We start from the raw sequence: 22618 nt of genomic DNA, 5'->3' as shown, positions 1-22618 counted from the left end.
GAGAGGGAAAAATAGTGGAAGTGAACAGCTGGCTTCGCAAATGGTGTAAACAGGAACGGTTTGCATTCTTAGATCACAGCCTGCAGTTTCTTGAAGATGGACTTCTGGCAAGCGATGGGCTGCACCTCACAACGGTTGGGAGGAATGTTTTTGCCAAAAATCTCAGAAATCTCAGAAGGTAGGAGTCTATCAATTGATGAAGATGATCATCCAAATGTCATAGACCAAATGGAGCAAACAGCACGCAGACCTAGTGGTGGGAGGAAAAAATCCTTAAATAAGAGACACGGGGGAATGATTAATGGACTTCAATGTCTGTACGCTAATGCGCAAAGCATGGGAAATAAACAAGATGAGCTTGAGCTCTTGGTACAGCAAACTAAATATGACATAATAGGCATCACTGAAACCTGGTGGGATAAGTCCCACGATTGGAATGTAATAATGGAGGGATACAATCTATTTCAGAGAAACAGACCAGACAAGAAAGGAGGAGGAGTGGCGTTATATGTCAGGGATGTGTATACCTGTGAAGAGATCCAAGATTTAGAACCTCAAAGCCAAAGTGAGAGCATTTGGGTCAAAATTAAGGGAGAGAAGAATAACAGTGACCTCATTGTGGGAGTTTACTATAGATCCCCAAGCCAAACGGAGGACATAGATGATGCCTTCCTGGAACAGATGGCCAAGCATGCAAAAGGAAGGGAGATAGTAGTAATGGGGGACTTCAATTACCTGGATATTTGTTGGATGTCAAACTCAGCCAAGAGCATAAGGTCAAACAGATTCCTCACTGGCCTTGCAGACAACTTCATTGTCCAGAAAGTGGGAGAAGCAACAAGAGGAACAGCCATTTTAGATCTGGTCCTAACCAATGTTGATGACCTGGTTAGTGGGGTAGAAGTGGAAGGATCATTAGGCGCGAGTGATCATGCTCTTCTGAAGTTTACTATACAGCGGAAAGGAGCAGCCAAGCATACTAGGACACAATTTCTCGACTTTAAGAAAGCCGACTTCATAAAACTTAGGGAAGTGCTGGGTGAGATCCCATGGACAGTAATACTAAAAGGAAAGGGAGTTCATGATGGCTGGGAGTTTGTTAAGAGGGAGATAGTAAAAGCACAACTTCAGGCAATACCAATGAGACGGAAACATGGAAGGTGCCTAAAGAAGCCAGGGTGGCTATCTAAAGAACTTTTAACTGAGTTAAGATTTAAAAAGGGTGCGTACAAAAAAATGGAAAGGGGGGGAAACCACCAAAGAGGAATTCAAACAAATAGCCAGCACGTGTAGACACAAAGTCAGAAAAGCTAAAGCACAGAATGAACTCAGGCTTGCTAGAGAGGTTAAAAGCAACAAAAAAGGCTTTTATGGGTATGTTCGTAGCAAAAGGAAGAACAAAGAAACAGTGGGGTCACTCAGAGGAGAAGATGGTGAAATGCAAACAGGGGACACAGAAAGGGCTGAACTCCTCAATGCCTTCTTTGCCTCAGTCTTCTCCGATAAAGAAAACAATGCCCGACCTGAAGAATTTGGAGCAAATGATTCAGCAGAGGAAACACAGCCCAGAATAACTAAAGAGATAGTACAAGAATACTTGGCTAGTTTAGATGTATTCAAGTCTCCAGGGCCAGATGAACTGCATCCAAGAGTATTAAAAGAACTGGCAGATGTGATCTCAGAACCACTGGCAGTCATCTTTGAGAATTCCTGGAGAACAGGCGAAGTCCCGGCAGACTGGAGGAGGGCAAATGTTGTCCCTATTTTCAAAAAGGGGAAAAGAGAGGACCCAAATAATTACCGCCCAGTCAGTCTGACATCAATACCAGGGAAGATTCTGGAGCAGATCATTAAGCAAACAGTCTGTGAGCACCTAGAAAGGAATGCTGTGATCACCAATAGTCAGCATGGATTTCTGAAAAATAAGTCATGTCAGACTAACCTGATCTTGTTTTTTGACAGAATTACAAGCCTGGTAGATGAAGGGAACACAGTGGATGTAGCCTACCTTGATCTCAGCAAGGCATTTGACAAGGTGCCCCATGATATTCTTGTAAAGAAGCTGGTAAAATGTGGTCTTGACTATGCTACCACTCAGTGGATTTGTAACTGGCTGACTGACCGAACCCAAAGGGTGCTCATCAATGCTTCCTCTTCATCCTGGAGAAGAGTGACTAGTGGGGTGCCACAGGGTTCTGTCTTGGGCCCGGTCTTATTCAACATCTTTATCAACGACTTGGATGATGGACTCAAGGGCATCCTGATCAAATTTGCAGATGACACCAAACTGGGAGGGGTGGCTAACACCCCAGAGGACAGGATCACACTTCAAAACGACCTTGACAGATTAGAGAACTGGGCCAAAACAAACAAGATGAATTTTAACAGGGAGAAATGTAAAGTATTGCACTTGGGCAAAAAAAATGAGAGGCACAAATACAAGATGGGTGACACCTGGCTTGAGAGCAGTACATGTGAAAAGGATCTAGGAGTCTTTTTTTTTTTTTAAATAATTTTTATTAACTGGCCAATCACATCAAATTAAATCACATCACATAAATTCCAAATTACAAAGCCAAATTTTTAAATTTTGTTGGGGGAACCCATACTTCAAGATCCAAAGGGGGATTCAAATCATCTTATTACTGCGTTAATGTCCAAATCAGTCCCAATCAGTCCAGACAAAGTTCATAATTCTATCCAGTCTTATCTTGGTGTTTCCACATCCTATCTTGTTCATATAATTTCTCTTTTTCTTTTACGATCTCTTCTGTTAGTCTCCTTAAGCCGATAAGCAAATATAATAATCCTGTGTGAATTTCCCGTTCTTCCAATCTAAGTCCAGATGGTTTCCATATATCTCCTTCGTAGATAACATCACTCTTTCCATCATAAATCAGGCATTTTTCGCTCTTAAATCCCACAGAGGAGTTTATCCACGATATGTAAACAGCACTATTTCTCTCTTTCTCCTCCCAGACCCAAGAGCTCCAACAATGCCTCCCAAGATGGCGACGGCATTTTTAACTGCGTCATTCCAAAACTCTTAACTTTCCAGCTTCGTCTTGAAACATTGCTTTGGTTCGAAAGTTTATCTCCACACAGCCTTAAATCACAGCTTAAGTCCTTAAAGTTCTGACTTATTAGGGGAGGGGATTCTTGTTAAATCACGTAAAAAGGAATGGAAGGTTTTTCCCCCCTCCCCCCTCAGTCATTTGCAATACCGTATCTTGTCGTATCTTCTCATATTTTATTCTTGCCTTGTTATCAGAGATCTCTTCTGTCAGCAGTCTTTACTCCCCCTTTTTCCTTGAAGTATGTGCAATTTATCTCGTCCAAATTGTTTCTTTTGAAGATTCTTGCAAACTAGAGGCGCGGATCAGAGACGGCATCAAGGAGTGCCGGAATCCCACAGGAGGGCTTTGTGCCTAGTGCCCCCACCCCCACAAATTCGGGGGTGGTATAGGGCACAGCAGGCAAGGGCCGTCCCCCCCATAATCCTGGGGGGTTAAGGAGGCTAATTACCCCCATCATAGCCTCCAAATTACCTCGTGTGGGTCGGAGAGATGTTATTGTCAGCCATCTTCCGATGCACCACCTAGTGGCCCCAAGGATCTAGGAGTCTTGGTTGACCACAAACTTGACATGAGCCAACAGTGTGACGCGGCAGCTAAAAAAGCCAATGCAATTCTGGGCTGCATCAATAGGAGTATAGCATCTAGATCAAGGGAAGTAATAGTGCCACTGTATTCTGCTCTGGTCAGACCTCACCTGGAGTACTGTGTCCAGTTCTGGGCACCACAGTTCAAGAAGGACATTGACAAACTGGAACGTGTCCAGAGGAGGGCAACCAAAATGGTCAAAGGCCTGGAAACGATGCCTCATGAGGAACGGCTAAGGGAGCTGGGCATGTTTAGCCTGGAGAAGAGGAGGTTAAGGGGTGATATGATAGCCATGTTCAAATATATAAAAGGATGTCACATAGAGGAGGGAGAAAGGTTGTTTTCTGCTGCTCCAGAGAAGCGGACACGGAGCAATGGATCCAAACCACAAGAAAGAAGATTCCACCTAAACATTAGGAAGAACTTCCTGACAGTAAGAGCTGTTCGACAGTGGAATTTGCTGCCAAGGAGTGTGGTGGAGTCTCCTTCTTTGGAGGTCTTTAAGCAGAGGCTTGACAACCATATGTCAGGAGTGCTCTGATGGTGTTTCCTGCTTGGCAGGGGGTTGGTCTCGATGGCCCTTGTGGTCTCTTCCAACTCTATGATTCTATGATTCTATGAACCTTTACATTTAAAGAAACCATTCAACATTTCCCCTGCGGTTCATTATTGTGGAACATAAAGCATATTTTGTACATGTCTTTCATGTGTAACCTTTGGAAGTGCTTTTGTAAAAATGTCCGCAATTTGATTGTCACCTGGAACATATTCAAATATAACCATTTCGTCAGCAATTAGTTTCTTTACAAACTGTAAACGTAATCTTAAGACTCTAGTGCGCTGCGTATTGGTCTCTGAACACAGTATAGCGAGTCCACTCTGGGAATCAAGGTAAACTTTTACTGGTAGTGTTACTTGCATCTGTAGGTCGGCAAATACTTGCAGATACCATTCTACATCACGAGTAGCCTGGACGCACGCACATAATTCACTCTCTGTTGTGGAGAGACAAATAATGGTTTGTGTCTGGGACTTCCATTCAAATGGACAACCGTTATAACAAAACACCATACCAGACACACCCCTACAATTTGATGGGAAGTTTTGCTTCTGCACATGACTAGAATGTTCAGTTCACATTGAGTTCACATTGAGTTCATGAAACCTTGTACCCTGATGTAACCTTAATGCATGGTTAACCACATCTACGGAATGTAATAGTTATGTTCTTTTAAGTCTTGCTATATCAATCACTAGTAATAGTTTAATAAGGAGGTTTTCACGCCTGTCCAGTTCTGTGTTCCCTTTCCCAACCTTTAATCTATTGGTGATTAATGCTTATATACAACCCTTGCATTGTAATTGTGTTAACCAATCAGCAACAAGCACATATGTGGCAATGCTGTAATATTCAATAAAAGGGACTCTCCGAGACATGCTCGAGAGATGCCTCCCATATGACACTTGCCATTCGTCTGTCGTTTATTTCAACCCAACATCTCGTGACCCCGACGTGCCAGATCCCTTTACGCAGCCACCCCTGTACTTCACTCGACTGGAAAAGTCTCAGCGCGCTACTTCATGAGTATGGGGGGGGGGGACTGACAAGGTTCCAACAGGAGCATGCCAGGGAGCTGCTTCATCTCGTTAGACAGCGGGTGGCGGGTGCTCATATTTCTTTGAAAGAAATTGAACAATTGTCATGTGAGATTGCTTGCCAATGCCCCTGGTACCCAGAGTCAGGCTCTCTGGGATCAGAAGCTTGGCAAAAGATCGGAAAAACCCTCTTCACTGAACCGAGGGCACTGATTCATTGTCTGCTCACTTGGCAGAAATGTGCAGATGCCGTCGCTAGATTAGGACCACAGGCATCTCCGTCGGCCCCTGCTCTTTTAGCCGCAGCAGACAATCCCCCACCTTACCCAAAGCTTCTGCCTCCATTGCAGCCTTGCCAACCCCTCCCTACGCCTCAGCCCACATCCACCCCCCATCCGTCCTTTGCCTGCCTCAGCCCCTGCGTGTTCTTCCACAGGAGCTGTGCGCGCCGCGCTTTCTCAAGCTAGGCAGCAAGGGCTCCTCTCCTTAGAGGAAGAGGCTGGATGGGCTGGGGAAATGCCATCTGCTTTCCCTATCTCCTGTGCGAACCCAGGCACTGCACAACAGCAGATTATGTACGAGGCGCTTCCTTATTCTGTTCTGAGAGAATTAAGGAAAGCCATTACTGATTCTGGCCTCAAATCTTCTTATGTGCTAGGGATACTGAAGGGGATCGCAAATGGTTACACAATGCTACCTCAAGATTGGAAGGATTTGATGCGCATGCTTTTATCTCCTGCTCAGTATGTGGTTTTTGAAAGTGAATTTAAGCATAGCGCAGCAGCCCTGGCTGATCCACAGCATTCAGCCTCCTAACTCTTTGGCGCTGGTCTGTATGATAATATACCAGCCCAGGCACAATTGACACCTTTACATTTCAGTCGCACCGTGTGGAGTTTGGAACTGACAGGGTTAAAACTCCGTGGTGTCCTGTATCTGGGAGAAGCTTGAAACAGAGCAGTGAGTCACAGTGTGTGACTGCATTCAGACTTGCTTTCGATTCTGACTGAGACGCAGCTCAGCTCAGAGGCTGTGTGTGTGCTTTTGGAGCACGGGAGAAAATGCAAGAAAGCTCCGATGGAGAAAGACTGATTTATGGCTTGTAAATAAACGCTTCTAGAGATAAGAACCGAACTGTCTCTGGACTTGATTTATCCCTCATCTCACACGGACACAGGACCGCTGCTACTCTGCTCTCCTGCCAGGTCAGCTCCCAAGCAGCGCCACGCAGGGAAGCTTACTGGACGCAGGATTTTTTTACGCAAACACCGCAACCTGTGTACAACGCGCCTTTCGGAAAGTCCCTGTCTCAGGGCAACCACTGAGTTCCTTCGTTAATATTAAGCAACAACATTCGGAGCCTTACCATCAATTTATAGATAGATTGAAAGAATCAATCACCAGGCAGATTGATGATCCTACAGCTCAAAATGAATTGATGAAAAAGTTGGCCTTTGAAAATGCAAACACCGATTGCAAGAAGGCTTTGCAGTCAATCATACATCGCCCCAAATATGACCTGGCCGATATGATTCAAACCTGTGCAGATGTTGGCAGCCAGAGCCACGCGATGTCTTTGCTTGCCGGTGCCATCCAGGCTGGCAATAAGCCCAAGGGCAATTGCTTCAATTGCAAACGCCCAGGTCATTTTGCTAAACAATGCAGAGCCCCTGGCGGGGGAGCAAACAGGAATGGTGATGCCAATAAGGCTAAACCTTCCAAAAAATGCCCAAAATGCGGAAAAGGCTATCATTGGGCAAATCAGTGCAGGAGTTCGGGAAACTCCATGGGGGCCCAGCTCTCGGGCCAGGACAAATAGAGAGCCCTCCGCCGTTAGTTTCCACTATTAAAAAAATTTCTAAGGATACACCCTCTGATTTCACCATTGATTTAATCAATCAGGAAACCAAAGACGCTGTTTTACCTGGTGAAATTGTGCTCATGCCCACCCAATTGGCGGGCCCACTACCACCTAAGGTCGCAGGCTTAATTTTACCCAAATTCTCTGCGGCCAAAGAAGGAATCCTAGATCCTGACTATGTGGGCACAATCACGGTTCCACTTTGGAGCCATATGCCCATGCAGTTAAAAAAGGGTGAGTCTTGGGCGCATTTGGTAGTGCTCCCTTCTCATCCTACTGCTTCTATTATGGATAGTAATTTGGACCAGCTTTCTCCCCTCTCTCCACAGCTATTAGCTGTAATCCAGAGGATTGGTGAACAGAAACTTATTCGTAAGTATAAAATCAATGGCAAAGTTCGGGAAGGCTTGATTGACACGGGCGCAGACATTTCTGTCATATCCAATAATTGCTGGGACCCCACGTGGCCCCTTGAGTCTGCCTCTGCAGTTTGGGGTGTGGGTGGACCTCAAACCTCTTCCAAAAGCATACAGTGGTTGCCTGTTTCTCTGCCTGATAGCTCTGAAACCATTGCATACATCCAGCCCTGTGTGCTGAAAATCCACCTCAATCTGTGGGGCAGAGACCTATTACAACAATTACAAGCTACCATTCAATTTGATGAGTAAGCTTGCACTCCCCCTCAACTGGAAATCCACCACCCCTGTATGGGTGGAACAATGGCCCATAATGGGGGAAAAGCTACTTGCTTTAAAACACTTGGTGAATGAACAATTATTGGCAGACCATATTGAGTTCTCTGTTAGCCCCTACAATACCCCCATCTTCGTTATAAAAAAGAAAAGTGGGAAATGGAGATTTCTCCAGGATTTAAGGAAGATTAATGACATCCTTGAACCCATGGGGCCCCTGCAGTGTGGTCTGCCTAATCCGAATGTGATCCCCCATTCTTACCAATTGACTATCATAGATTTGCAAGATTGTTTCTTCTCCATCTCCTTACAGGAGAAGGATCGTAAATTCTTTGCTTTCACTGTTCCTGTGTTAAATAACAGCCAGCCCACGGAACGGTATCAATGGAAAGTCCTACCGCAAGGAATGCTGAATTCCCCTACCATGTGTCAATATTATGTGAATCAAGCCCTCCAGCCTTTCCGTCTTCAGTATCCACACCTCTTAATTTATCATTACATGTATGATATCTTAATTGCAGGCCCCCACCTCCCCCCTCAATGGAAACATGATATGGTAGCCTGTTTGTCAATTTATGGTTTGCAAATTGCTCCCGAAAAGGTGCAGGAATCCTCTCCTTTTCATTACCTGGGACACAAAATGATAGCTAGCTATTCCATTCCCATAGTCCCTGAGCTTCATGCTCCAAAAACAATGAAATATGTCCAGCTACAACAATTGCTGGGCAATATCAATTGGATAAGACCATATTTTAAAATCCCTCTTGAAGTTTTATGGCCGCTTTTTTCAGCCTTAAAAGGCCATCAATCTCCTGGTGAGCAAATTACCTTGACCTCCTCTCAACAGAAAACCGTTGCCCAGTTAAAGGAAATTATGCGTCTCCACTGAGTTGACCGAGCAATTCTTAATGTTTTGCCAGATGTAGTCATAATGACAGATTCTGTCCAACCTTTTGCGGCCCTTATTCAGTTAGGCCCATCAAAAGTTCATATTATTGAATGGCTGTATTTACATCATACGCCAAAAAACACGGTGACTCCTTTAGTGGATCTCCTTGCTCAGCTCATCAGCAAGGGTCGCTGTCGATGCAAAAGTCTCTTTGGTGTTGATTGCCGCCAAATTATTGTGCCCATGCCCCTGGAGCAATGGGAGACTGTTCTTTCCACTAGCATGGATTTGCAGTGCGCTTTAGCGGATTTTGTCGGCTTGGTGGACTGCCATGCCCCCGCCGACCCTCGCCTGAAAATGGGTAAACAATTTCCCCTATCTTTCTCTTCCATATTGTCTCCTGTCCCTTTGGGTGCCCCTACTGTTTTTACTGATGGAGCCCCCTCCAGGGGGGTGGTTGCATGGCAACAAAATGAGGAATGGCACAGCCTCTATACTCTCCCACAAAAATCAGCTCAGCGTTCTGAGTTGGCAGCTGCCGTTAAAGCTCTGCATCATTTCTCCTCACAGCCAATTAATTTGGTAGTGGATAGTCTTTATGTTGCAAATGTTATAACTCGTTTACAGGGCAGCTATGTAAGTCCCTTATTGGATGACAATCTATTGAGCCTTTTCCTGTCCTTACAATTGCTTCTCTCCAATCGCTCCCACCCACTATTTGTGGTGCACATTCGCTCTCACCAACCCTTCCCAGGCTTTCTCACTGATGGTAATGCAAAAGCAGACTCTTTGCTTAGGGCTTTGCCTGTCTCCCCCATTGAAAGTCATGCTTTCCATCATCAGAATGCAAAAGCTCTTAGCCGCCAATTCCAAATTCCGTTGGATGCGGCTCGTGCAATTATCCAACAATGCCCTCAATGCTCTAATCAGATTGGCCACCCCAGCCCTGGTGTCAATCCCTGTGGGCTGGAGGCCAACCAGTTGTGGCAAATGGATGTCTCACTTTTCCCCTTTCTCACCTTGGAAGTTCATACATGTCTGCATTGATACGTTTTCTGGCTTTATTTGGGCCACCCCTCAAAGGGGAGAACAGGTTAAACATGTTTGCAATCATCTTGTTCGTACCATGTCAGTCATGGGCAAGCCTCAGTCCTTAAAAACTGACAATGCCCTAGCGTATTGTGCAAAAACCTTTGCTCAGTTCTGTGAAACTTGGAATATTCACCATTTATTTGGCATCCCTTACAATTCCCAAGGCCAAGCTATTGTTGAACGTGCCAACCGCACCCTAAAAACTGCCTTAATTTGACAGGAAAAAAAGGCCGGAGTCCCAGCCTCACTTTCAGAAAAGGAAGGCTGGTTGGCTAGTGTTCTCTTTACTCTCAATCATTTGAATGTCTCCATACATGATCATCAACCCTATACTCGCCTCCAAAAACATTTCCAGCAAAAGGAGATACTTCCAGCCCCGCTGGTCCGTTATAAAATATTACCCTCCAACGAATGGAGTGAACCAGTAAAACTGATTACCTGGGGAAAGGGTTATGCTGCAGTTTCTACTCCACAGGGTGCTCGCTGGGTTCCCGCACGCTGCGTCCACCTCTACCATGGCATGGCAACAGGCCCTGCAGAATCCGATACCGCAGTTCGACCGTCAACTCCAGATCACCCAGGATGCTGTGCCCAGCCCCCCCAGGACTCGCAAGCGGGGAAATCGTAATGGACCAGTGACGGGGGGCCAAATAAAATCACTCTCATTTCAAGCTGAACAGCTTAGAAAGGAAAAGCAGCTAGAAGCAACCCCTGATAATTTGCTTCTGTGTCTCATTTCCTGCCTTAATATAAATTCCATGATAGTGCTCATTTTCAGCGTTTTGTTTTTGCCCCTCTCTGTTTCTGCTCTTAATAGCGGTGGTTCCACACCAATAAATGTGTGGGAATCTTTTGCAAAAACCCTCAATGTTTCCTCCTTTTGCCTAACCCAGCAGGTATCAATAGATGAAATCCTTGGCTCTTGCCTTATCCCTGTTTGCCATGACCCTTTTGATATGCAAAATGATACCTGGTTTTACTCATCCCTACCCAAAAATGATTCTCTCCACACCCTTGGTTATTCCAGTTACCATAACTGGGGTACCCAAGTGCGCCAACGCCCACCTCTGGCCATTGATTTGTTGACCCCATACGTGGCTTCCTTTAATGTCACTTGCGCCTGTATGGTCAATTGCACAAAAACCAACTGTGTGAAAATGGGCAAGGATAATTTTAACTGCTCTACTTATGTAAATATTTCCTATGTATATAAATATACAGAGCTGCCTGAAGGCTGGTTCTGGTCGTGCCCAGGCTATACATTCAATTATATTCCAGCAAACATCAGCCATGGCACACCCTGCTGCTTAAGCCGTTTGTCCATCATTTTACCCAAAAAGCATCATTTGTTCCGCTCTCGATATCGCCGCTCTGTGGAATTGACTAATGATTGTGACGATTCTGTTTCTCTTCCCAGTAGATCTGAATATATCTCCTTAGCTGTTTCTCTCTTAGGAGTCCCTGGATTGGCTGTACGGAATAGTATGAATATTAACTCTTTAGCTTGCTCCGCAGCAAAAGCTCTGAATTTTACTTCACAAGCCCTTCAGCTTTTGAATAAAGAACAGAGTGAACTTCACCATGGACTTCTACAAAATCGTGCTGCCATTGACTATTTACTGATGCTTCATCATTATGGCTGTGAACAAGTGAATGACATGTGTTGATTCAATATTCCTGATAATTCCAAAGCTATTCAAAAGCAAATCTCTCATTTGCAAAATCTTACACACCACATTAAACAGGACGTTGGATTTTCTGGCCTCTGGGATTCGTTCGCCCAGTGGCTCACTGGCTGGTTGCCAAATCTGAATTGGCTTCGTAATCTTTTTCAATATGCTATTGTCATAATATGTATATTAATTTTGCTATGCTGCTTCATCCAATGCATTCCTGGTCTCATGCGTCTTTGGTCTCAGTTTTTTTCTCCTCCTCAGCCACCTAATAAAATCATTGCTGCCTACAGCACCAACAGTAAATAACAGGGGAGATGTGGGCAGACTTACTTCGGGCATGCGCTGGCAAACCACGTATCCCGAAGTATTTTTGTCCCATTCACCCTGAAATCACATAACGTCTTGCAAAAAAGAAAAGAAAGGGGGAGATGATGGGAAGTTTTGCTTCTGCACATAACTAGAATGCTCAGTTCACATTGAGTTCATGAAACCTTGTACCCTGATGTAACCTTAATGCATGGTTAACCACATCTACGGAATGTAATAGTTATGTTCTTTTAAGTCTTGCTATATCAATCACTAGTAATAGTTTAATAAGGAGGTTTTCACGCCTGTCCAGTTCTGTGTTCCCTTTCCCAACCTTTAATCTATTGGTGATTAATGCTTATATACAACCCTTGCATTGTAATTGTGTTAACCAATCAGCAACAAGCACATATGTGGCAATGCTGTAATATTCAATAAAAGGGACTCTCCGAGACATGCTCGAGAGATGCCTCCCATATGACACTTGCCATTCGTCTGTCGTTTATTTCAACCCAACAACAATTATTTTGTTTTTTTAAAAATAATATTAAACATTTTTAAAAATTATAAAAAAGAAAAAACAGAAAAAATAGACAAAACAGAAAAATAGAAAGAAAAAATACATCCATCATTCTCAAATTTTTAACTTTCATTACCTTCTTTCTTTGACCTCCTCCTCCTCCCCTTTCTTGTATCCTGGTTAATAATTATCACAGCAAATCCTTTCCATAGTTCATAATATTTTGTCCTTACATTATCTTAATCTATTTTCATCTTGTCTTATAGCAAACCTTAAAACTTAAAACTTAAATCTTATTTTTACCAACTTCTCATAACCATATCATTAACCTAATTCTTTAAACATTTTTACTAGAACCAAGTAGTTCCATTTCAACATTTTTCTAACATTCATCAATTATTTTAAAACAGTCCTAATGATAAAAGAAAAAAAAAGTAAAACAATCCAATCTTCATCCAGCGTCCCTTCCTCCTGGTCCCGGATTTTGTCAGTCCTTTTTGTCCCATTAATCTAGCGCATTAACCTGGTATCCTTATATCCGAGGCCCTCAAGTCTCTTCCATGTCCCTTCTGCGACTCTTCTTCATATTTTCCTTTCACTCGTGGGAACTCCAGCTTAGTAATGTTTTTGACCCTTTTCAGCAGATCAGCCCCCTTTCCATAGTCCAGACTAAACTCCATGTGATATTTAAACACCTGTTTCAGATTCCCTCCAAAATTAAGAGCCCCCACAGCTCCAAACATCTGACGGCCCATTACCAGACTCAGAAAGTCCAAACATCCCTGCATGGGAGGGTCAGTCCAACCCCCCATTTCCAAACCAAACCAAATTTTATCTTTCCCAATCTGTTTTTTTCCAAATTCATTTATCAAATCCAAAGGCTCATGATCCTGCAGGGCCGCAACTCCCTCCATTTCTGGCACCCAGGATTCAGCAATATCCTCTTCTCTCATCTGTGCTGTCATAGCACACTCCTGTTTTAGTTCCTGGGTAGGCTCCATGTAGTTTCCTACTGCCTGTTCAAAAATTCTGGCTGCATTAGTCATCAAATCCGTCTTCTGGCTTAGCTGATCCAATAGGTTATTTATTTTACAGAAAGCACCCAACCGAGCTTCTGAAAACATTGTCCTACAAGGTCACAAGTCCTTTCCCATGATTGTAATCTGTAACAGCTGCAAGCTCCTGAAGTTGGTTACAATTTCACAGTCTCCCTCTAGGGGGAAAACTTCTGTTTCTTCTTTCTTTTAAGAACAATAGCAACAAAGTTTCTTTTTTAAGATATTCAGTCAATATTTGTTCCTTTGAAATGCGAAAGGAAACAATGGAATCACTATGTTACTTTTCTTTTAGCTGTCTGTCAAAAACATTTGTCTCTGGTCAATGAGCTTCAAACGTCAGTCCTGACACTCCGCTCCAGGATCAGGACGGTGCAAAGTTACTTTACTTTAAACTCACTTCTGCAGGTTTAAACAGTCCAAAAAGAGATCCCCCTTCTCCTGCTACCGAAGGGGGGTTCCACGATTTTAAATGATGAAAGCCAATCCTTTAAAAGTAATTTTCCAAGCTCTAGTTTACGTTGTCTTTGCTTTATTTTGACTACAAAGAAACGGAAGGCTGACTTCCTGTTTAGACCTTCCCGTTTCAGTACCAAATTGAGGTAAATTTTGAGTCCAATTCCTCTCTACTGGCCAGTCCTTATTTAAAATCCAATTGTTCGAGTTTTAAGTACTCACGGGTGATTCTTTAGATGCCAAATTGTCCCAGGAAAAAGGCAGTGCTCTCCGGCAACGGCTATGCGGCTTTGCTCCATGGAAAAAGCAGTAGACTCACAGCACCGCGCCACTTCCCCCTCTTCGCTTCGGAGCCCGTTAATGGGTTCCTTTGCGGGTTGGGGGGGCGCTAAAGGTGCCCGAGTCCCATGGTCACAGGCTTCATCCGCCTGTGATTTTTTAAAGGGTCCCCGCTTCGCCGTAGCGGAAACGACCCGTTTCGCACGGAGCTGGTCCCTCCAGTTCAGAGGGAGTCCGCCATTGCCGATGGCGCCACCCCGGAAGTCCAACAACAATTATTTTGTTCCACTGCATGAGATGCATCACAGAAAATTTCAAAACCTTTGTCAATACTTGATGTAAACTGCAACCTATAATGTTTGGTATGTTTAAGGTACATTACCACTCTCTTAAGAGCAGAGAAACATTGCGTAGTGGGCTTTTCCACAAATTTTGCCAGAAAGTGAAAAGCATAAGTTATATCTGGTCTTGAGATTCTTTGAATGAAATTTAGCTTGCCTATAGCAGAACGATACAAAGTTTTGTTAGGAAATGGCTTATCTTCACCTGTAAAGGTGAAACCACACACCATAGGCGTTTCCTTCCCATTTGCATTTTCTAAACTTAGCATTTCAACAAGATCATCAATTTTTGCAGTTTGATGAACCAGAAAAGATCCATTTTTGCCTTTCTCAATTTGCATGGATAAGTAATTTTTAGCTATGCCTAATTCCACCACATCAAATTTCTTCTGTAACTGTGATACTACCTGTTCATATTCCTGTTTAGTTTTTGTAGAAATTAACATGTCATCTACATACACACATATTTTTGTTACAGAGTTTGCCCTTTCCTTTATAAACACACAATTGTCTGCCTTTCCTTGTGAAAAACCAATATCCAGCAATTCTTTTGCTAAAGTTTGGTGCCAATTCCTTCCACTTTGGTGCAGCCCATAAAGGGATTTATTTAATTTGCATACCAAACCTTCAGTGGCATCTATGCCTTCAGGGACACGCATAAAAATTTGTTCTTTTAAATCTGCAAACAAATATGCAGTTTTTATATCTAAATGATAAACAGAATGTCCACGTTGTGATGCATCTTTTAACAAAAGCTTAACTGTTTCATATTTTACACTTGGTGAATAACACAAATCATAATCTTCGCCTGGAATTTGTTGAAAACCCCTAGCAACTAATCTAGCCTTGTACCTTACAACTTCATTTTTGTCATTCATTTTAACTCTATAAACCCATTTTGAATCAATAAGTCTCATATCTGGGGGTTGTGGTACAAGAGACCAAGTGTTGTGCTCTTTTAAAGAAGCTGTCTCGGAGTTCATAGCTTTATACCAATTTACAGCTTGGTGCTTGGGTAAATTCTGAACATCATTGTAGCTTTTTGGCTCAAAAACCGCCTTATTGGCATACACAGTATTAAAATGTTCATCTGCAAAACGTTGTGGCTTCTGCCTCTTTCTATCTGAACGTCTTAGTCCAGAAGGAGTCAGACTCCTCAGACTTAATGGGACTAAGTAAACTACTAGTTTCAGGTTGTAAATCATCATTGTCAGACTGAAGAGGTGCCTGTAGGCTAAGCTCACGGTCAGAAAACTTCCCCTCGGTCAGAATCTAACTTCCCCTCGGGTGCCTGTGACTTTAAATCATCAAACAAATTATCAGATTCAACAGGCTTTTCATCTTTTTCCATTAATTCAGAAGCACCATTTCCTGCTGCTGCTGCTTCTTCCTCTTCTTCCTCAGTATTATCTATACCGTTAGTATCTTGGAAAACAGCAACGCCATTCCAATTTACAATTTGTATCATGCTTCTGGTAATATGAAATTTGCCAGTTGCTGGTATGTAAATTCTGTACGCCCCCTGCTGGTAGCCCATTAGTTTTCCCTGGACACTACGTTCACCCAATTTCTGCTTAGCAGGATAATGCATAATTACATCTGAACCCCAAATGCGTAGGTATTTCAGATTAGGACATTTTTTAAACAACTTCTCATCTAAACCAGAATGATAACTGCGATTTCTAACATAACAAAAGGCATTGAGCGCTTCAGCCCAAAAATCTTTGGGCAGATTAGCATCATGCAGATAAGTTTTAACCCCTGCCTGCAAGTCCCGCTGCACAACTTCAACAAGCCCATTTTGCCAGGGACTTCGGGGGCAAGATAACTCATGAGTAGTCTCCTGCGCTTCCAGGAATTTCTCAAAATCCTCAGAAACAAATTCCCCGCCCCGGTCAGAAAACAGGTTCTTAATTGGTTTGTTAAAGTGCGCTTTTACCCAGTTGCAAAAAGCTTTGTACTTCTCAAATGCTTGCGACTTTTCAGCTATTGCATAAGTCCAACAATATCTACTATACTGGTCTATCAGGGTAAGCCAGTACTTAGAACCTCCTAATGATGGTGGGAGTGGCCCAACTAAATCACAATGTACACGTTCAAATGGCTCAGTTACTTTCCTAGCTGAGCACCTACCCTTGCGTGCAACCTTAATCTTATTCTTGCAACAGGATAGACATTGCATAAAGAATTTACATGGTTTTAAGTTGAGGCCATTAACAATATTCTTTGTCTTAATTACATCAGCAAAATTCAGGTGTCCTAGAATTCTGTGTGCCTCATGGACACACCCGGAATGTGGCCTTACATTCCTCAACCCCTGGCTTGACTGTGCTGCTCTGCAATTTATAGGCGATTGGGAGTAGGTGGGAAAATACAGTCTATATAAACCATCGCAGTCCCGGGCATACAATAGACGTTCGTTCCCATCAAAAAACTCACACATTGACTTTAAGAAACGCACAGTTATGCCTTGACGAGCAAAACACCTTACTGATAATAAATTGTCCACTGACAGGCAGTAAATGCAGTTCTCTATTGTAATGTTTAAAGAGTCAAGTTTAACAGTACCCCTGCCAAGCGACTGCAAGACTTGTGAATTGGCTAAATGTACATTACCAATTTCCTCTTCGAAAGAAATAAACAAGCTTCGATCGTTGCAAATGTGCTATGATGCTCCAGAGTCCACAATAAAAGACTTCCACTTGGCACCTTTAATTCTTTTACGATCTGTTGTCCAAGCATGAAAAGCTCGCGGCTCGTTTCTGTCTTTACGGTACAATGTCGGCTGCTGGACTGACGACCGTGACTGACGAACAGAAACAGACTTGGGAGTACTTTGCTTTCTTTTGGCTCTGCAGTCCTTTGCAAAATGTCCTTGCTTATTGCAGAACCAACAACGCTTGGTGGCTTTAAATGCAGTTGTATCACCACAAGTTTGCATATGGCGTTCCTCATTACTTCTGGAAATAGGAGAGCTTATGGCACAAGCCTCCCTTCTATCCAACTCGCCCATTAATCTTGCCGTTACCCCTTCCACAGTTAATTGTGCTGGTGGAACGGCAGATATCTGGCTAGCTATACCATCAAAGTCCTCATTAAGGGAACAAAGAATGATAAAAACATACTGAATATCAGGTATCACCATGTCCCTTCGAATTAATTCATTGCATATCGCCTCCAGACGTCTCAAGTGTGCTGCCAAATCACCACCAGGCTGCAACTTTGTCTCGTACAACTGCTTGAAAAACATCAATGCAGATGCTGACTCTTTTCTAATATGCACCGCTGCAAGACTGTCCCACATTTCTTTGGCAGTTTTCTTATTCCTTATATAGACTACTTGCTGGTCGCTGACTGCCACATTAATTATTGCCCTGGCTTTCGCATCTCCTTTCGACCAAGCATTAGTTACAGGGTCAGGAGGGTCATCAGTTACATAGGTCCATACTTCTCTAGAGGTCAAAAGCGCCTCCACCCGAAAAGACAATAAACTATAGTTCTCATTTGTCAGCTGTGGGAAGACCAGAGCCTTCTCAGCTTCTGGAACCCGGTCAACCATTCTGGAACTCTTCCAGACCCACAGAACTACACTAACAGGAGAAGGAGTTTTCAAACCTTTCTCAGAGTCCAAAAATATGCAGTCATCCACTCAGCAGCTGGGCCCATAACCAAAGATGTTGGCTATTTGCAGTATGGTAGCGCTGCAGAGAGCTTGCTGGGGAGACCATGCATTAAAAAGGGACTCAAAAATAACTTAAACAAGGTTTTAATAAGAAAAACAAAAACTCCATTTACACTAAATACATCAACAAACCAGACCCAACCACCAACCCATCCCCCAGGGTAATGGGAGAGCTAGGTGCTGCTCCTTACATACTACACCCAATTGCTGACAGAGCTTAATCAATACAACTCAGCAGCACCTGCTATGTTTCACAGCTGTAAAGCTGGGTCTCGTTATTTAGCTCTGGCCCTTGCTCTGGCCCCTTAAAGACATACACATCGAGTGGAACAATGATGAACCTTTACATTTAAAGAAACCATTCAACAGTGTCAGCCCACACCCACGGAGGGCGGATCTGGTTCATCATCCAAGGAGGAGGCGCAGGCACAGGAGGAAACGCCTGCAACCACTGAGCCGGCCCCGGTCGTCAGCAAGACATGGGGGGGGGAGAGAAAAGCAAAGAAGATGCACATTTTGAAGAAGAGTAAGAAGAGTAAGCCTTCTGACAATGAGGACGAGTCAGGTACGTCATCTTCAGACTCTGACAGTGACGCCCCACTGGAAGAGTACTGGGGCCTGGGCGAGGATATTTCTGGGGTCCCTCTTCGGGTTCACGAGAGGAGGGCTAATTCACATCGTAAAACATTTAATGGGTCCTTGGAATGGAAGGGAGGTGCCTTGGTGGAGGACGTTAAGTCGTCCACTAATGTTTCCACAGACTTCATTTTGGACAATCACCTGTCCAAGAGGAAAAGGACCGAGATTCTAAATGGGGATTATGTAGATATGTTCACCCTGCTTCCACCAACGAAAGTGTCAGGGAAGGGGGAAAAGAAGTACACGTACGGAAAACGAAGGTACAGGACGCCACGGGCAGAGCACAATTTTGAGAATTGGCTGGACGGTTTTCAGGTTTTCATGGGAGTAATTTCTGCTTGTTACCCCAAACACAGTATGCATCTGGCAGCCTACCTGGCCCACGTAAGAAGGGCCTATGCCCTGGCCGGGGAGGCGGCCGCTTTAACCTATGATGAAGATTTTCGCAGAAAGCCATTTCCGACCTGGGAGGAGAGGGGGTTGCGGGCTGAAATCCCTCCCACATCTCACGCGGGGGCTGGCCCTTGCCCCCGCGTGGTTAGGGAATCCCCGGGCGTGTCAGCCCACCGGCCCGCCAATCAGCGGGCTGGGGAGGCGTGGCCTAGCCTACTTAAGGCCGGGCACGACCGGGGACCGCCCTCTTTGTCCCCTTCCAGCCGAGCGGTTTTCCTTCCAGCTGAGCGGTTTTTCAGCGGAGGGGTTTTTTGTCTTTTCTCAACGTTCCGGAGCCGTTCCGTCACAGCGAACCCGGCAAAAGGCTACATCCTGCAAGCGGTTGGCGCTACTCCTCGCCTTACCCTTGTTCGAGCGGCGGGTTTTCGACCAGCTGTCTGGCGGCAGCGCTCTAGGAACCCAGCGGCTGCGAACTGAACCAGCCCCCACGCTCAGCTGACTGGCGGCAGCGCGTATCTAGCGGCAGATATTTTCTCCCTCGCAGTTGCGGCGGTGCTTGGAGACCAGGTTGTTCTGTTCTTGCTCATTATTCTCGGGATTGCTTTATTGTGTTCTAATTGGGGGCGGGCGGAATTCTGCAGTTTTGCCGGGGCTCTGCGATATTCACGGGATCAGAGCGCTTTGGATTTGTTAGGTTTACCAGTGCGGTCTTGCCTTATTAGTGCGGGGTGCAGGCTCCCTCCGCGTTCGGGAGAGGGGACGTGTCTGTTGCGGCCCCTGTGCTTTGAGGGGGTTTTGGCTGCTAGCGTTATTTACTAGCCATTAGCACAACAGCTGCCTTCTTGTTATACCACGTGCTCTCCCTAGCGCCCGCCATCTTGCTAGAGGCAAGTACCGCGGGACTTTCCTTGGCGTTTTAGCCTGCGTTTTTTACCTCCGGTCGCAGCATTAGCACCAGTAGAGCGGCTACCCTGCTGCGCTCTTTCCCAACTGCCGCTTAAGGGGCTTTGGGACCTCGAAGGGCACCGTGCCGTGCGGGGTTACACAGCCAGCTCAAGGCATATCTCGGCGTAGAAGGTGGTTCCGTTGCTAGGCGGCCGTCCCCGGCGCCATTTTGGATACCACGTGGTTTGCTTAGCGGCCGCCATTTTACCAGAGGATAATACCGTGGGTCTGATCCTTGCATTGTTTACTGTATCCCGCATTTGGCCGGCGCATTAACGTACGGAGGGGCCAACAGGCGGGGGTAAATTTCCACGTTATTTAAAGCTTCTTTCCAGAGTTGCAGTGACTCCTTTATTTCGTTGCGTGTAAACAGGTTTTAAATTTTGGGATTTACCCAGAGGTTCGAATTAGTGCTGGCTTTGAAAGCAAGGTTTTAGAGGTTACACACCGCCTGGGAAGCTATTTGATTTGCAGATCCAGCTTTGGGAATTATTCTTTACCCTATTCCTAAGTAGTAATCTAATTAAGTTGTATTTTATTTTACCGCGAAGTAAATTCAAGGCTTGCAAAAGGTGATCTAATTTTGTAAGAGCTTAAACTCTTATCTGATTTAATTGGCATTAGCTCAACATAGGGCATTCCATAGGCAGTACATAATTACAATAATATTTATAATAATAATAAGTATAGGTAGAAAATAATAATAATAATAATAATAATAATAATAATAATAATAATAATAATAATAATAATAATAAATAAATAAAATAAGATATAATAAAATAAAATAAATAAATAAATAAAATAATAAATAAATAAGTAATAAATAAATAAAATAAAACAAGATTAGCTAGCAAAAGATAACAGGTTACACACAATTGCCCTTCTCCTACTGCGGCTACCAACCACCGCAGCTGCTCTTCAGTAGCTTCGGCAAGTAATACATAAGCAGGGGGCAGTAAATTCAGAAGGAGAACAACTCATTTTAATCTTTAGCAGCCCTTAACCAGTGTTGACAATACTGAACTAGGCAGACCCCCGAGTCAGCGCCTCAATTTGCGTGGGTGCGTTTTATTAGTGTAGACAATACTGAACTAGCCGAAGCGACGTGCCAATAGGGTGTAGGCGCATTTCTGTTTGTGTTTAATCTGCGCCTAGTTGGCCTTGATTAGCTGGCAATGGCATCTGGCGGGGACCAGCAGCCATCCACTTCCGGCAACCAGCGGGCACCATCCACAGGTGGCGATGGCGCCCAAGTTATGCCCATGCCCTGCGATCCTCTAGCTTTCGCGCAGTTCTTTAGGGCCTTTGAAACATTCTACAGACAATGCCGGCCTGGGGCTCCGGCTCTGCCGGCCCCGGAACCATCACAGGATGTAATACCTGATACCCCCCCTAGTAATCAGGACCAGCCGGGCACCATGGTGCCAGCAGTAGGTGGCGCTCAACCGGAAAATTCAAACACAGGTCGCCCCCATACCCGTGCCCAGGCAGCCATGAATAGGAAAGCCAACCAGAGCGCAGGAAAGGGCAAGGCACCAGTAAAAGGTCACACCAGGGGGAAGGCTACGGCAAAAGGTACCAATGCCAATACGGTTTCTCAGGTTGTAGACATTCCTAGTGTTTTCCAGGAGCAGCATCATCAGCAGAGCTCTACCGATGACAGCGCGGTCTCTGCCTGGGAGGAGGAGCAAGAGCAACCTCAAGCGTCTCAGGCAGCTGTCAGTGGGAACTCAGCCAACGTCGAGGCCCAAGGAGGGAAGAGAAAGGCTAAGAAAAAGCACACCTCTTCGAGGAAGAAAAGAAGTAAGCGCTCCGAGACTGAGGACGATTCAGGTACGTCATCCTCGGATTCTGATAGCGAGGGCCCCATGGATAATTACTGGGGTCTGGGTGAATCTAATCACGGGATCCCCCTTTGGGCACATGAAAGGAGAGCTAACTCCCATCGTAAGTCTTTTAATGGCGTGCTGGACTGGAAGGATGGGGCCTTAGTGGAGGATGTAAAAGTCGCCACCAATCAGTCCACCGACTTCATTCTGGGGAACCATTTGTCCCAGAAAAAGAGGAATAAAATCCTCAATGGGGACTACGTGGACATATTTACCCTCCTTCCACCGACTAAGATAACAGGGAAAGGTGAGAAGAGACGCTCATTCGGTAAGCGAAGGTATAGGACCCCTAGGGCGGAGAGAACCTTCGAGAATTGGCTGGATGGGTTCCAGGTTTTTATGGGAGTCGTTTGCGCGGCTTATCCTCGGCGCTCCATGGATCTGGTTGCCTACCTGGCTCATGTGAGGAGGGCACATGCGCTAGCCGGGGAAACTGCTGCGTTAACATATGACGAGAATTTCCGTAGAAATGCATCTCTCCTGCCTTCTACCCGATGGGATCTAACGGATCCTAACTACTGGGGCGAAGACGTCAATCCGTACATTGAAAAGAAAATCCTGGATTCGACCAAGGTGGGTAAGACGGAGGTGAGACGGCGCCGCCACTGCTGGGAGTACAACAGGGGTGTGTGCTCACGTACC

At 44.8% G+C, this 22618-nt stretch overlaps 1 protein-coding gene and 1 long non-coding RNA gene across 2 annotated transcripts in view; one reads left to right on the top strand and one right to left on the bottom strand.

Annotated features, from left to right (window-relative positions):
- LOC310753714 (uncharacterized protein) overlaps positions 1–22618 on the bottom strand; it is a gene marked incomplete at its 3' end in the record, with an annotated part of 149837 nt that overhangs the window by 23344 nt on the left and 103875 nt on the right. The window lies entirely within an intron of this gene.
- On the top strand, positions 7994–11166 carry LOC310753876. The gene is made up of 2 exons (XR_014543481.1): positions 7994–9661; positions 10047–11166. It is a non-coding gene; the product is annotated as an uncharacterized lncRNA (long non-coding RNA).

Source organism: Podarcis filfolensis (genome assembly GCF_964270895.1).
Source record: "Podarcis filfolensis genome assembly, chromosome: W".
In the NCBI taxonomy this organism is placed as follows: Eukaryota; Metazoa; Chordata; class Lepidosauria; order Squamata; family Lacertidae; genus Podarcis; species Podarcis filfolensis.
Note: the sequence above shows the minus strand (reverse complement) of the source record. Positions and strands in the feature narration are given on the sequence as shown.